This window comes from Notamacropus eugenii, chromosome 3 (genome assembly GCF_028372415.1).
Source record: "Notamacropus eugenii isolate mMacEug1 chromosome 3, mMacEug1.pri_v2, whole genome shotgun sequence".
Lineage (NCBI taxonomy): Eukaryota > Metazoa > Chordata > Mammalia > Diprotodontia > Macropodidae > Notamacropus > Notamacropus eugenii.
The window spans coordinates 306,942,014-306,954,577 of record NC_092874.1 but is presented as its reverse complement, the minus strand read 5'-3'; the positions used below and the strand labels follow the sequence as shown (position 1 = coordinate 306,954,577).

At 39.3% G+C, this 12,564-nt stretch overlaps 1 protein-coding gene and 1 long non-coding RNA gene across 5 annotated transcripts in view; one reads left to right on the top strand and one right to left on the bottom strand.

Moving 5' to 3' along the window:
• TAFA5 (TAFA chemokine like family member 5) overlaps positions 1-12,564 on the top strand; it is a 598,737-nt gene that overhangs the window by 452,481 nt on the left and 133,692 nt on the right. The gene's annotated exons all lie outside the window — the stretch shown is intronic.
• On the bottom strand, positions 7,205-9,981 carry LOC140496582 (uncharacterized). Its single transcript, XR_011964316.1, has 2 exons — positions 9,850-9,981; positions 7,205-9,567 (listed from the first exon to the last, which is right to left on the bottom strand). It is a non-coding gene; the product is annotated as an uncharacterized lncRNA (long non-coding RNA).

The window sequence follows — 12,564 nt, the reverse complement described above, 5'->3', positions numbered from 1 at the left end:
TCAGAGGTGTCTTAGAATGTAGAACACAGAATGTGAGAAGTCAGAAGTATCCTCAAACATACAGGACAGAGTATCAGAAAAACTCAAAATGTCAGAGTGCAGAGGAACCTCAGAACATAGAATTCTGAAGGTTCTAACAGAAAACTGAAGAACAAGAACATTAGATCTGAAAGGGGTCTTAGAATGTAGAATAGACAGTGTCAGAGTTGGCAAGGATTGGACCTTAAGGAAAATCCAGCTCCATGTACCCAGTGTGCCTGAGACTTCACTGAGGTCTAGAGAGGGAAAATCAATTGCCAGTCACATAGTGTGCTGGTAGATAAGTTGGACCTGGAACCAAGACTCTTAATATTCACACCAGTATATTTTCTCCTCCACCACAGAGCCTCTCTCAACTGAACCTTTTAAGTGACACCTCCCCATGTCAGATAGCTCTTTGTCTCTGAATAATTAATTCCCTCGGCCCACTGGTTGATCACTCTATAAAATAATGGTCGAGCAAATAGATTGGCTAACTAATCCGATGTGATGGGACATTGTTACCGTGTAATTGCAATTGTTCCTGAGGAATCAGAAAGCATCAAGATCATTAGAGCCAAACGTCAATGGTCCTGTTTTTATTCATGGTTCGGCGCTCATTGCCAGTGAGTATAGTAAGCACTAGCGGGGGAGACCTGGGCATCGGAATCACAGGTGAAATCAGGGAATCACCCATGGATCCCAAGGCTTGTGCTTCCCCGGTGTCCATTACCACGGACATTCAAGAGGTACTTTTTTGAACATTAGCTCACTCTCTGGGCAAGAAGAAGACAGAATACTTTAGTCCCTAACCCTTCACTGGCACAGTCCAGTAATTCACAGCAAAGGGCCCTACAATAGGTATGGAATTAGGAAACTTGACTTCACATTTTAACTCTGCCTCTTGTTAGCTGTGTATTTGAGAATGTCTTAAAGCTGCAGATTTCTGGTCTGTAAAATGGAGACAATAATACTTTCACTGGCATTTCTAAAAATTATTGAGAAGAAAGTACTTCTCTACCCTATAGAAGCAGGAATTATTATGTATTCCTGAAAGCCTCATTTCACCCCAATAATGCATTAACTGAATTAACTATAGTGTACACCACTAGTATCAAACCTAAATAGAAGCAGATCTGTGTGGGAAACATGTCAACCACAAATTAACATTATCTACATTGTACTGTGTTTTTACTTATTTAAACAAAATTAAATTAAACAAAATTTTGATCTGTGCAGCAGCTGGATTTTGAAACCTCTGTTCTATACAACCACAAAGCACCTGGACAATTCATTCCCATATCCCAGAAATCATTTTTTTGCCATCAGCTGAAGGTTGGGCAAGTTGACTTTTGATTTAGAATGACAGAATCATAGAGCTGGCTGGACCCCTTAGGCTTCTCTGATCGAGGATGCTTCTCAGAGCAGGGAGCCCTACCACACCAAGAATCTTCCAATTAAAGTCCCTTTATTTTGGATGAGTCTCATATAGGAGGAGATGGTCCACATTTTTGGTGATAACCCTTTCTTCGTTGAAACTTCATCGGTCAAAAGCTCATCTTTAGAACTGTATTTTCATGGAATGTCAGAGCTGAAGAGGCCCTCAGATATCCACCTAGTTCATTCTTCATTGTATTGATGGGGAAACTGATGTCAGGGGCATCGTACTTCAGCAATTAAAGGAGCCGTGATTTTGCTGGTGTGAATATTTCCACTGCTGATATACATGTTGTGTATGTCAAGCCTTCATAGTCAGTGTAATGAGTTCTTGAGGCCGAAACATTAGTTCCCGGTCTCAACTCTAGCAACAACTGCTTCATGAACTTACCTAGTCTGGTTCTTGTGTTCAAGACACACAATTTATCAGTAGACTGTGATAGACTGTCCAGAATGTCTCTCCATCTTGGGAGGGACTGTCAGAGGACACACTTCACTCGTGTAAACTTTGAGACCTGGGGGCAAGCCCCATTACCATTAGATTGTGAGCTCCTTTATTAGAGTGTAAGGTCCTTGAGGGCAGGGACAATTTTTTAATCCTCAGTGATTATCACAGTGGCTAGCACGGAGTAAGCACTTAGTCAATGCTTGTTGACTGATGGACCATGAAACGTTTGGGGTGATTAAAGTACATTGGAAGGTGATACTGAGCTATAGGCCTCCTTTGTGTGTCTTCTTCACTTGGTCTTAGTTCTTTCATCTTAAGACAGAGTAAATCTCAACTTTTATTCCTCATGACAGCCCTTCATATGCTTGAAGACATCAGTTTTGATTTCTCTAAGCTATGTCCTTACTCTCTCATTCAGTCTTCGTAAAGCCTAGTTTCTAATCTACTCTCCATCCTACTCTTCTTCTTGACACATTTCTGTTTTTTTAATGTCCTTCTTAAAATGGGAACCTGGATTTCAAGAATCCATTCCCCTAATCTTTGGCCAGTTATGTTTGGAGCATTGATCCTAGGATGTAGTCTTCTGGATTGATAACCCAGTCCTAGGCCACAAGTGTGCCATCTTCTCATTCCATACATCCTTTGAACCATCTTGTCTTGCATGTACTCCTTCCCCCTTCCATGTTTATTTCTCTTAGTCTGGACACAGTAATGAAATCAATAAAACCATTGGTATTGCAACCTACATATCAATTAACTTTTCACTTTTCATCCCTGTGACTTGTCATAGCAAAAAAAACCCTCCTCCCTGGCTGTGGCTCCCTTGATATTCTATCTTTATTTCCAAAGATTTGATCTCCATGAGGACAGGAGTTGTCTCTTTCAGGTTCTATAAGCCCAATACTTAGTAGAAGTGCTTTCTTTTCATTCATCCACCCATCAATTTATCCATTCAGTGTTCCATTTGTGGTCCAAAGAGGACAAATTCCAGAAGGACTCTCAGCTACTCTGTCTCAGACATTATTATAACTCTTTTGACCATAGCCCAAGATCACCTTAGATTTTTTATGACTGCTACATTACTCTGCTGACTCATGTTGAGCTTACTCTCCACCAAAACTTCTATTCTTTTTTTCACAAGACTTGTTTGCCTCTTCTTGTATTTATATGATTGGTTTTTAGCCTAAGTGCAGGACATTTAATTTATCCTTGCTAAATCACCTTCTTTGTATATTCTGAATAGATACAACTTTAAGTACATTCGCTATCAATATTAATAGATTTTTTTCTCACTCCTGATTTTCATAGGATTTTATCTGTTTCCAAAGGCTATGGTATTTTGAAATTAATTCTGATATTTCTGAAATTAATGAGGATTTGGGGAAACTTTGAAGTTTATGTGAACTATGTGGATTTTACAAAATTCATTCATTCATTCACTTGTTCATCCATCTAGCCATGCCACAAGCATTCATTAAGCACCATTTGTTGCATTTCAAGTCAAGAGACCTAGCATGGAGTCCTGGATCTGACACCTATCAGCCATGTGACCTTTGCCAATTCAGCTCCACTCTCTGAGCCCCTACTTTCCTGATCTGCCAAGAAAATAAAATATGCGTGACTTCAACATACAACAATAAAACATGCATAACTTCAGGGGGCTACTGTGAGGAAGAAGCTTCTTTAACTTCAAAGGCACTCCAGCTATCATATTCATCATCTGTGATAACAATAATAAGGAACAAATTGTTGGGGTCCCCTAGACCATTTACGGGAACCCCTAACCCCGACCCAAGGCTCTTGTCCAGCAAGAGGCCTTGATCTCCTGAGTAATGAAATGGGGCGGGAGACAAAGATGATGAAGACTCCGTTTTATTCCTCTAAAGCACATACATTTATAGTTTTACCTACGTACATTCCTAAGTACATTCCTAAGCCCTACGTAGGACCTATCACCTATCACCTTTCCTTATATGGGTGTCTTCTCCACTGGACATCCGGAGCCAGAACAAAGAACTGCCACGTTGCAAACAAGGACGAGACCCTTCCTCCTGAATCCATCTAGTTCCACCCCTACTGACAAGCCCCTAGGTTATCTAGGCAGGCCCTCAGTGTGGCGTCCTGAAATGTCTAGATGTCGGCTCTAACTCGTCCCGTTACAACTCCCCCTTTTTGTTTTGGTACAGTTGTTCTTTCATAGCCAACACGGTACGTTTAGTGGAGAAGAGGGAATTACGGATTGTTAACAATATCCATTTTAATAATATTGGTATAATAGCAACTAATATAAGCAATGTTAGTACTCCTGATCCTAATGAAATTAGCCAAGTTTTTAGTGAGTGCCAGGGATCAGCATGTTGGAAAAAATCTAAGATATTTTGAGCAGTTTTATGTGGAAGTAGGTCTTCATGGAAAGCCTGATTGATATATTCTGCCAATTGAATCAATTGCTGGAGCTCTAAGGTCATATTATCACTGATTACACCTTGTAATTGAGCCCGAATCTTTTCCCATGCCATTTCAGTTGCATCATATTGTTTTGGAGTAAGACAAAAAGTATTGTACCTATAATCACATTGCAACTTTGATTGTAATTCTAGATATGCAACTTCATGTCCCAAGAATAGTACTGCTTTCTGTAAAGCACGAATAGCATTGTAAAATTCCTTATCCATTTGAGCCTGACGTTGAAATCCTTCTGAGACATTGCGCATGAGATCAATGAAGAGCATTTGCTTTTGGACACTTTCTGTGTGTTAGAGACAGACATTGCGAGAGCAGTAGAACTAACAATTAGCTCAGCTAATAAGGTTATACCTAACACTACACATGAGATACATCTTTTGAATCTCATCAAACTTGTTGTCTTTTGATCTAATACTGACATAATATTGTCAGCCGGAGTGCGATCCCATCCTTGTGTTTTCACTACTGTGAGTGCATACTTTGGCCTAGCAATGATGTAAAGCCTTCCTTTATCAAATTGTGGCCCCATGCATTCATGTACCGAACAATTCGGACAAGTTAAATTGAATATCCCTGTCATATTCATATGTGGCACGAGTGTAGACTGACTTGCACGATCCCACATAAAGGCATGAGAGGATCCTAAACACACTCATGCCATAAGACTAATATGGTTTGTAATTATTTTACCGTTTGGTCTTACAACAATAAATGGTCCTACAAAACTTTGTACTTTCTGCCCCCCAATAGCGGCAATCACCCGTTCAATCCCTGCTGTATCAGAACCCTTGTTAGTAACATATCTAGAACTAGGATATCCTGAGACATAGCGATCTGGCCTAAAATGCGATAGGTTGTGACATGAGGTAAGACTCTCATTATAATGCTCTAAGAATAACACAGTCTGTTGACATTGATGTGACTGACAATCTTCAAATGATACAAAACCTGAATAATTACGATAAATGGAGACATAAGGATCATTTCTCTTGCTACGTTGTGGTCCAGATCTAGAAATCACTTATCGTTTTTGTCCCATGTCTTGTGCCCCATTCATTTTTGTACAATATGGTCTATGTCTCAAACCTATTTCTCGTTTTTTATCTATATCTTGTCCCTCAATGACCCAAGTCCATAGGCGAAAAAGTCTAGAGTCCCCTGGATAAGCTAAAGTCTCACGTCCCAGAGTTATATTTGCACACCATGTCATATCAGCCGCTACATTATTAAAAACCCATGTAGTACCAGTCCATTGTCCAACAACCTTCTTTTGAAGACAGAGCGGTAATCCTGCAATCAATCCATTAAAGTTCATCCTTGGCTGTGAACTATTTGATTTACCTATAGATTCAAAACCTGTACCCCCAAACATGCATGATAAACTGCCATGTTTATGGCAACTAGTGTTGGTATCTTTTCACCCCATCTTATGGCCCTCACCCACGGAGGATTCAGGATGAACGCCCAGTGATGTGCATCCCCACTTGTCTCCTGGGTAGGAGTTGGACTTTCTCCGACCCCAAGAGTCACTAAGAGAAACAGAATCAACTTCCTCATTTTGAAGACAAAGACTTCTTATTTGTTCTTCCAGCTTCTTTCTCCGCTTTGCTGCTCTCAGTCTCTTGCCCTGTGATTTTCTTCCCGTTGCCTCTCTCTTCTATCAGCCGAAGCCTGCGTACTGGTACCCACTGTTTTTTCTCTTTTCCTGTGTAAACATAAGCATAACCCTTTCCCCATATGATTATTTTTCCTGGACCATGCCATATTCCTTCTGCATCACGCCACATGGCCTGTTTTCCTTCATTCTCTATTTGTGTTTTTTTCTAGAAGTGAAGTTCCTTTTGATGTTTTTATAGCAATAGCATATTTCATGGCTGCTGAAAGATTCTTATCATCGAATTTTAAATAATTTAATGTATATAAGGCTAAATTGAGAGATGCCTGAGGGCCTTGTGTTTTTGTTTTTGCAAGTAAACCTTGAGGGAATGATTTGGCCTTTCAACAATGGCTTGGCCTGTGGGGTTATAAGGTATTCCTGAAATATGAAAGATTTATAAAGAGAAATGCGATATTAGAACTAGGGCCCAAGTACATGCACTCAAGCACCTCACCCTGTCCCCCTTTAAACTGATGGGACCCAACACATTTTGGGATAAGGGATGAAGGTCTCGGCTTCTGAAATTGCTTCCTGCTGAGATTGGATGTAGAGCTGACCCTGCCTCACAGGGTCCCAACATTGGAGGGGTTGTGTCTTTAACCAATATGAGGAACTTGATGATTCAGAGGGTGATAGGTGATGGTCTTGGACTAAGAAACCTAGAAGACACAAATCTGGCACAAAGATTAAACAAACAAGAACCAAAAAGGAGTAAGAATAAAATAACTAGAAGTGAGGTAGGTGTGAGAATACTGTCAGACTTCCTCACACTCTCTTGACATACTTAGTAACTATCTAAGATAGGAGGGGCTTGGATGATTCCCATTTGTCCCCAACATCCTTATCTGCTTTCTATATATTTTGATCACGCTTTTATTTAGCTTTCCAAATCTCTAGAACTGATCATTCAGACTACTTCATATTCCTTTATATTTCTACCATAGACAAGATAGTGCATAAGTTATTACTGTTCACTAGCATAGCTGTATTGTCTTAAACAAAGGAGATTTCTAAGTTGAATCTCATAACTGAATAGATGATCATCACTGTTTCATCAGCTTGTTTATCTTTTTCTGATTATATTCACTCTGGAAGAAAAAACTTTAGAAATTAAGCTGTTAATAAGTAGGTGAAGCCTTTTAAAATGATAGTTGTCGTTTCACTTTGAAGCACAAATAAACCTTTTAAAATTAAAATTTATTAAAACTTAGTTGGTATAAAAATGTCCTAAAGAATATGAATTCCCAAAGTATTATAACAAACCAAATTCTTAGGTATCATGCAATATCTGTATTATAGCCAGACTCAGGAATAGTCAGGTGGAAAACATTCCTTTATAAAAAGACACAATGGGGAAACTGACCAGGAGGATCCCATCCTAGATTGAGTCTAGAATTGTCCCCTCAGTGTTTCCTCTCCAGATACAAATTTCACTTGATAACAGTACAGGATGCAGGATCACAGTCCCTCTGAGTAACTTGTGGCATATCCTTTCAGATACTGATTTAATGCAGACAACTATACCCAAATTCAAACTTAAACAAAAATATTTATGGTCTGAAATGCTTTTACCTTAAACAGCAAATTTCACTACTCCCAAGTTAAAGCCAAATACAGTTATTTGTATTCCCATGGAGTTGCAATAAGCAATGAAGATTAATAGGACTCACATACATAAGAGATTCCATTTAAGATCCTTCCTTCTCAAATTTAAAACTTTTCCTTTTATAAAAGTCAATTATTAAAAATATTTTCTTATCTATTACAACTTTTGAGCAAGTCACATTCATTGTTTATGAATTATATAAGCCAAACAATCTTCTTTCCACACATAGTAATCAATTAACAATTTTAGGTTTAGCATAAAAACAGCAACTTCAAAAACTTAGTTAACAATCTTACAACTTTTATACCTGATAAATTATTTTAGCTGTAACTTCTTAAACAGGCAAAGGTGAAAATACCTGGTTTCCTAAATGGCAATTACAAAACATTATAAGATAAGGTTAGTAGGACTGATAAAAGTTTTAAATAACATAAATGGCTACACACAACTTTTCCAACATCTTTTAGTTTCAACAAGATTCAGATAACAAATTGCTTTCTCTAACACCATTTCTGGATAACGGAGTAAAATAAAAATCACAATGATTCTAGTTTTTTTACTCAAGAAAATTTCACATCTATGTCTACTCCTCAAACATGTTTTTGAAAGAGAAAAAGTTGTAAAACTGCAAGTGGAAGTGAGGGAGACTCTGGAACAAAGTCCAGTGGTGCCAGTCCCCTCCTTTCCACTTGGGAGTTAAATCTCTGAGGTGTCTTTTTTTCATTTTCAGATTTATGCATTTTCTCAATTTGCCTTAGTGCCAAATAATACAATAAATTCTGACCTGTCTTAAACATCCAATTAGGAGTGACATGTTTCACTTGAAATATGACCAGAATAACTACCTTTTAGTTGTATCCCATACACAAAAACTTTTCTCTTTTATGTGAGGCATGAGATAATTAAAATGCTATTCAATCTGTCTTTCTGATATGAGGGAAAAAATTTTTCCCCAATTTCATCTTGTCTTTCTCTCCACCTTCATAACTTGGCCAGAGTTAGAATGTAGAAAGAGAGAGAGAATTTTACCAACAACTTTCCAATAAATTCCAAAGCTTTTATGCTTTCCTTAAACTTCATACCCATGTTGTACTCCTAGTGGGCTTTGATTAAAGCCCCTTTAAAACTACACATGCATTATTTCCTTGTATTTCTTGTGTAAAACTGCATTTAGCAATCATATAAATAATATAAGATTAGTTTCTCACTTTCTCTTTCCCATTCTCCTCCATGATGCTGCAGCCATCAGAGAGAAGGGATGAGGGGGAGGGAGAAGAGATAACATTCCAAATTCCAACTACAATGGAGCTGACCGTAATAACTCACATACACACGCACACAGAACATGTAAAGACTGAACACATACACAGACAATAAAAAAAATTCAAAAACTGAGAAAAGATTGTCGGAAATCCTCTGGACAAATTAGACCTATAGCTTGATTTCTTTAACTTAGTTCCAAACATACTTTCTGAGATTCAAATTTCCACAGTAAGTAATCTCCTTCAAGAGTGATTTAAAACTTGCTGGCTCCACTAGGCGTTTCCCTTGCGCTCTCTCTCCCTGGAGACTGTCCAAGTTCCCTTTGTTTCCCACTTACTTTTGCTCTTCTCTTTGTTTCAGGGTCCTCCCGTTTGGCAGGAACGTTCACTTCCCCTTTGAACTTAACCGATTTTTTCTTTTCCACTTCTAAGTCCCATAGTCTACTCTTTAGCTCATCTATCTCCTGTTGCATTCTTTCTCTCTCCTCCTCCCTCTGACTCTGCTCCTGCAGCTGTCCTAAATTAGGATAAATTGAAGGTGGACTGGGAGAACTCGCACGGGATGGTTCAGGGGAGGAATCTGGTGAAACGGCAGGCGTTGTTTGTGTGGAGGCTGGGAATTGCCGGGGTTGCCAGTCACAACAGCCATCCGCATCCTGAAGGGCCGCTTTTACTATATTGTACATAAAGAAACTTGTTAGCTCCAGATCCCCAGGATTTTCCGAGTCATAGCTAGTTAACTGTTCCCCTACTACTTTCCACGAGCTTATAGAGACCGGAGGTCTCTGCTTTGTCCAGGGACAAATTCTTTCTACTTCGTTTAAGAACTCCCTGATCACTTTACTTTGAATGACGACCCCCTGTGCCTTAGCTGATCTGTAAATTATCTTAACAAAAGTTTCTCTATCGGCCGTCTCTACTGATTCAACTAGCCCCATAGTAAGATTAGTCTTACTTCACTGCTCCTGAAGCAGGTTACTCACGAGACTGGTGTCGTCTTTGTCCTTTTTCTTCCTGAGGCTGAGTGCACCGAATTCTTCTCAGATTGGTCAGTCTGAGGCACCCCAGGGCACACAGGTACGTCTTTTCCCCGCTAAAGGACTACGCTTTTGGCCCTGTGCTGTGTTCCGTGGCTTTTTCTTTTCTTCTTCTTTTTCCGCCCCGCGAAATGGGCGCCAGAATGTTGGGGTCCCCTAGACCATTTACAGGAACCCCTAACCCCGACCCAAGGCTCTTGTCCAGCAAGAGGCCTTGATCTCGTGAGTAATGAAATGGGGCGGGAGACAAAGATGGTGAAGACTCTGTTTTATTCCTCTAAAGCACATACATTTATAGTTTTACCTACGTACATTCCTAAGTACATTCCTAAGCCCTACGTAGGAACCTATCACCTATCACCTTTCCTTATATGGGTGTCTTCTCCACTGGACATCCGGAGCCAGAACAAAGAACTGCCACGTTGCAAACAAGGACGAGACCCTTCCTCCTGAATCCATCTAGTTCCACCCCTACTGACAAGCCCTTAGGTTATCTAGGCAGGCCCTCAGTGTGGCATCCTGAAATGGCTAGAGGTCGGCTCTAACTCGTCCCGTTACAACAAATGATTTATTCTCTCAATCAAACCTTTAAGATATCCAAGCAATCATCTCCTTTCCACTCAAAGCCAGGCAACTACCTGTGAAAATGGTGGTGGTAGTTTTCTGTTCAACCAGAAGTTTGGAGGTGATAATCATGGAGAGAACATGGAATTTGTATACAAAGATTTGGCTTCAAATCTCAGCTTAGGATCAAAGAAATCTTAGTTGAATCTCTTTTACTTCTTTCAACATGATTTCCCTTGTCTGTAAATCAAAGGATCTGGAGTGGATGGTGATCAGTATCCCTTCCAAGCTAATACCTGTAGGCCTGAGATAAAGTGCCTTCAAAAGTCCCTTCTGCTGCTGCCACTTTGAGATTCTTCCATGTCTCAGAACAATGTGCTTCTTCCTAATCTGTCCAGCCTCTCCCCTGTAAAGCTTAGGCACCTTTACTACATCCCTAACAAATTATGCAATTGATTTTTGGTTGTTTTTTTTCCTGTTCTTCTCATCCTCACCATCTTCCCTGATTCTCCTCACCTTGTCAATGCTCTATTTCTGCCTTTGATTTTAATGCTGATCAGAGTTTGTTATTACACCCAATGGCCTGAAGGCTCACCCCTCAGTTGGTTTCTCAGCTCACTCTGTGACTCATTTTGCCTAGTATTAGCTTTTTGTCACTTTCTCTGAAGATATTAGTCACCAGCAACTCCTTGCATCTTGCCACCCTCAAGCTAGAATTTGAGTAGTCCTCACCTCTCCCCCAGGCACTTGGCAAATGTTATGTCATGTGAGCCCCATAATACCTATGAGGAAGGTATTATTGTTATCCACACTTTATAGTTGGAGCAACTGAGGATTTGAGTGGCAAAATGACTTGCCCAGGGATCACACAGATGTGTCTGAGACAGGTTTAAAACTCAGGTCTTCCTAACTCCCCCATAAAACATTTTGTGACACCACCTGGTTGGTCCTGTGTGACTGTGGCTTTCTCCACCTGCCAAAAGGCAACAATAATATTTGAATAACCACCAAGGTTCCTTGGAGGTCCAAATGTGCATAAAACACTTTACAAATCTTAAAATACTATGTAAATGTCAGATTTTATGAGGGTATGTCAGATGATTACATGGCCCTTACCATAGTTAACTAGTATGGCAATCCATCCATCCATCTATCCATGCATATATACAAATTCAAGCACCATTAACTGAGAACCTCTTGTTTGTACAATATCATACTGAATGTTGAATGAATCAAAGTTGAAGTCAGGGACCACCCTTAAATTCAGAGTTCTCACAGTCTTTGAAGGGGATAAGGTTCTTATTGCATGATTGATGCATAAGAGAAAGGTGTAAATTTGTATGTGAAGATCAGGAATGACAGACTTATCCAGGGCATTCATAAAGACTTCCTGAGAGAAACAACATTGAACTTAAGTTTGAAGGATGTATAAAAATTCCAGTCAATGAAGAAATATTTTTGAATTATCTAATGTATGATTGTCACTGGGAGTATAAATATCTTTGCTACCAAGGACCTTATATTGTAATGACAAATTCAGTATTGGGTATGAACAACAACTTGAGACAGGTCAAAAACATGAGGAATGCACAGGATGTGTTTATGGATAGAACTATACAATTTCACTGGAATATAAAGAGTGTATAAAGCAGATGAATATAAGTCTACAAAGGTATGGTGGTGCCAAATTGTGGAAAGACTTGAATGAACTTTAACTTTATTCAATAAGCAAATGGGTACAATTCTTCTTAACAAATATTTGATCATGTGCAAATCATTCAACCTCTATGTCTCAGTTTTCGTGTGTGAAAGGAGAGATTTAGACTAAGACTTTCAATATTTCTTCCTACTCTAAGGCTATGATATTAAGAAATACAGTCAGTCCATTCCTGGGCTCATGTGTGAAGCTTTTTCTTTCTTGAAAATCAGCTGAACAAGTACAAAATAGGAGTATTGTAGCTAGACAATGAGTGGTTTCTTTTGAGAAAATGTGGGGATTTTAGTGAACACCTTGTTCAATAGAAGTCAGCAGTCTGGTATGGCAACTGAATAAGCTAATGAGAATTAAA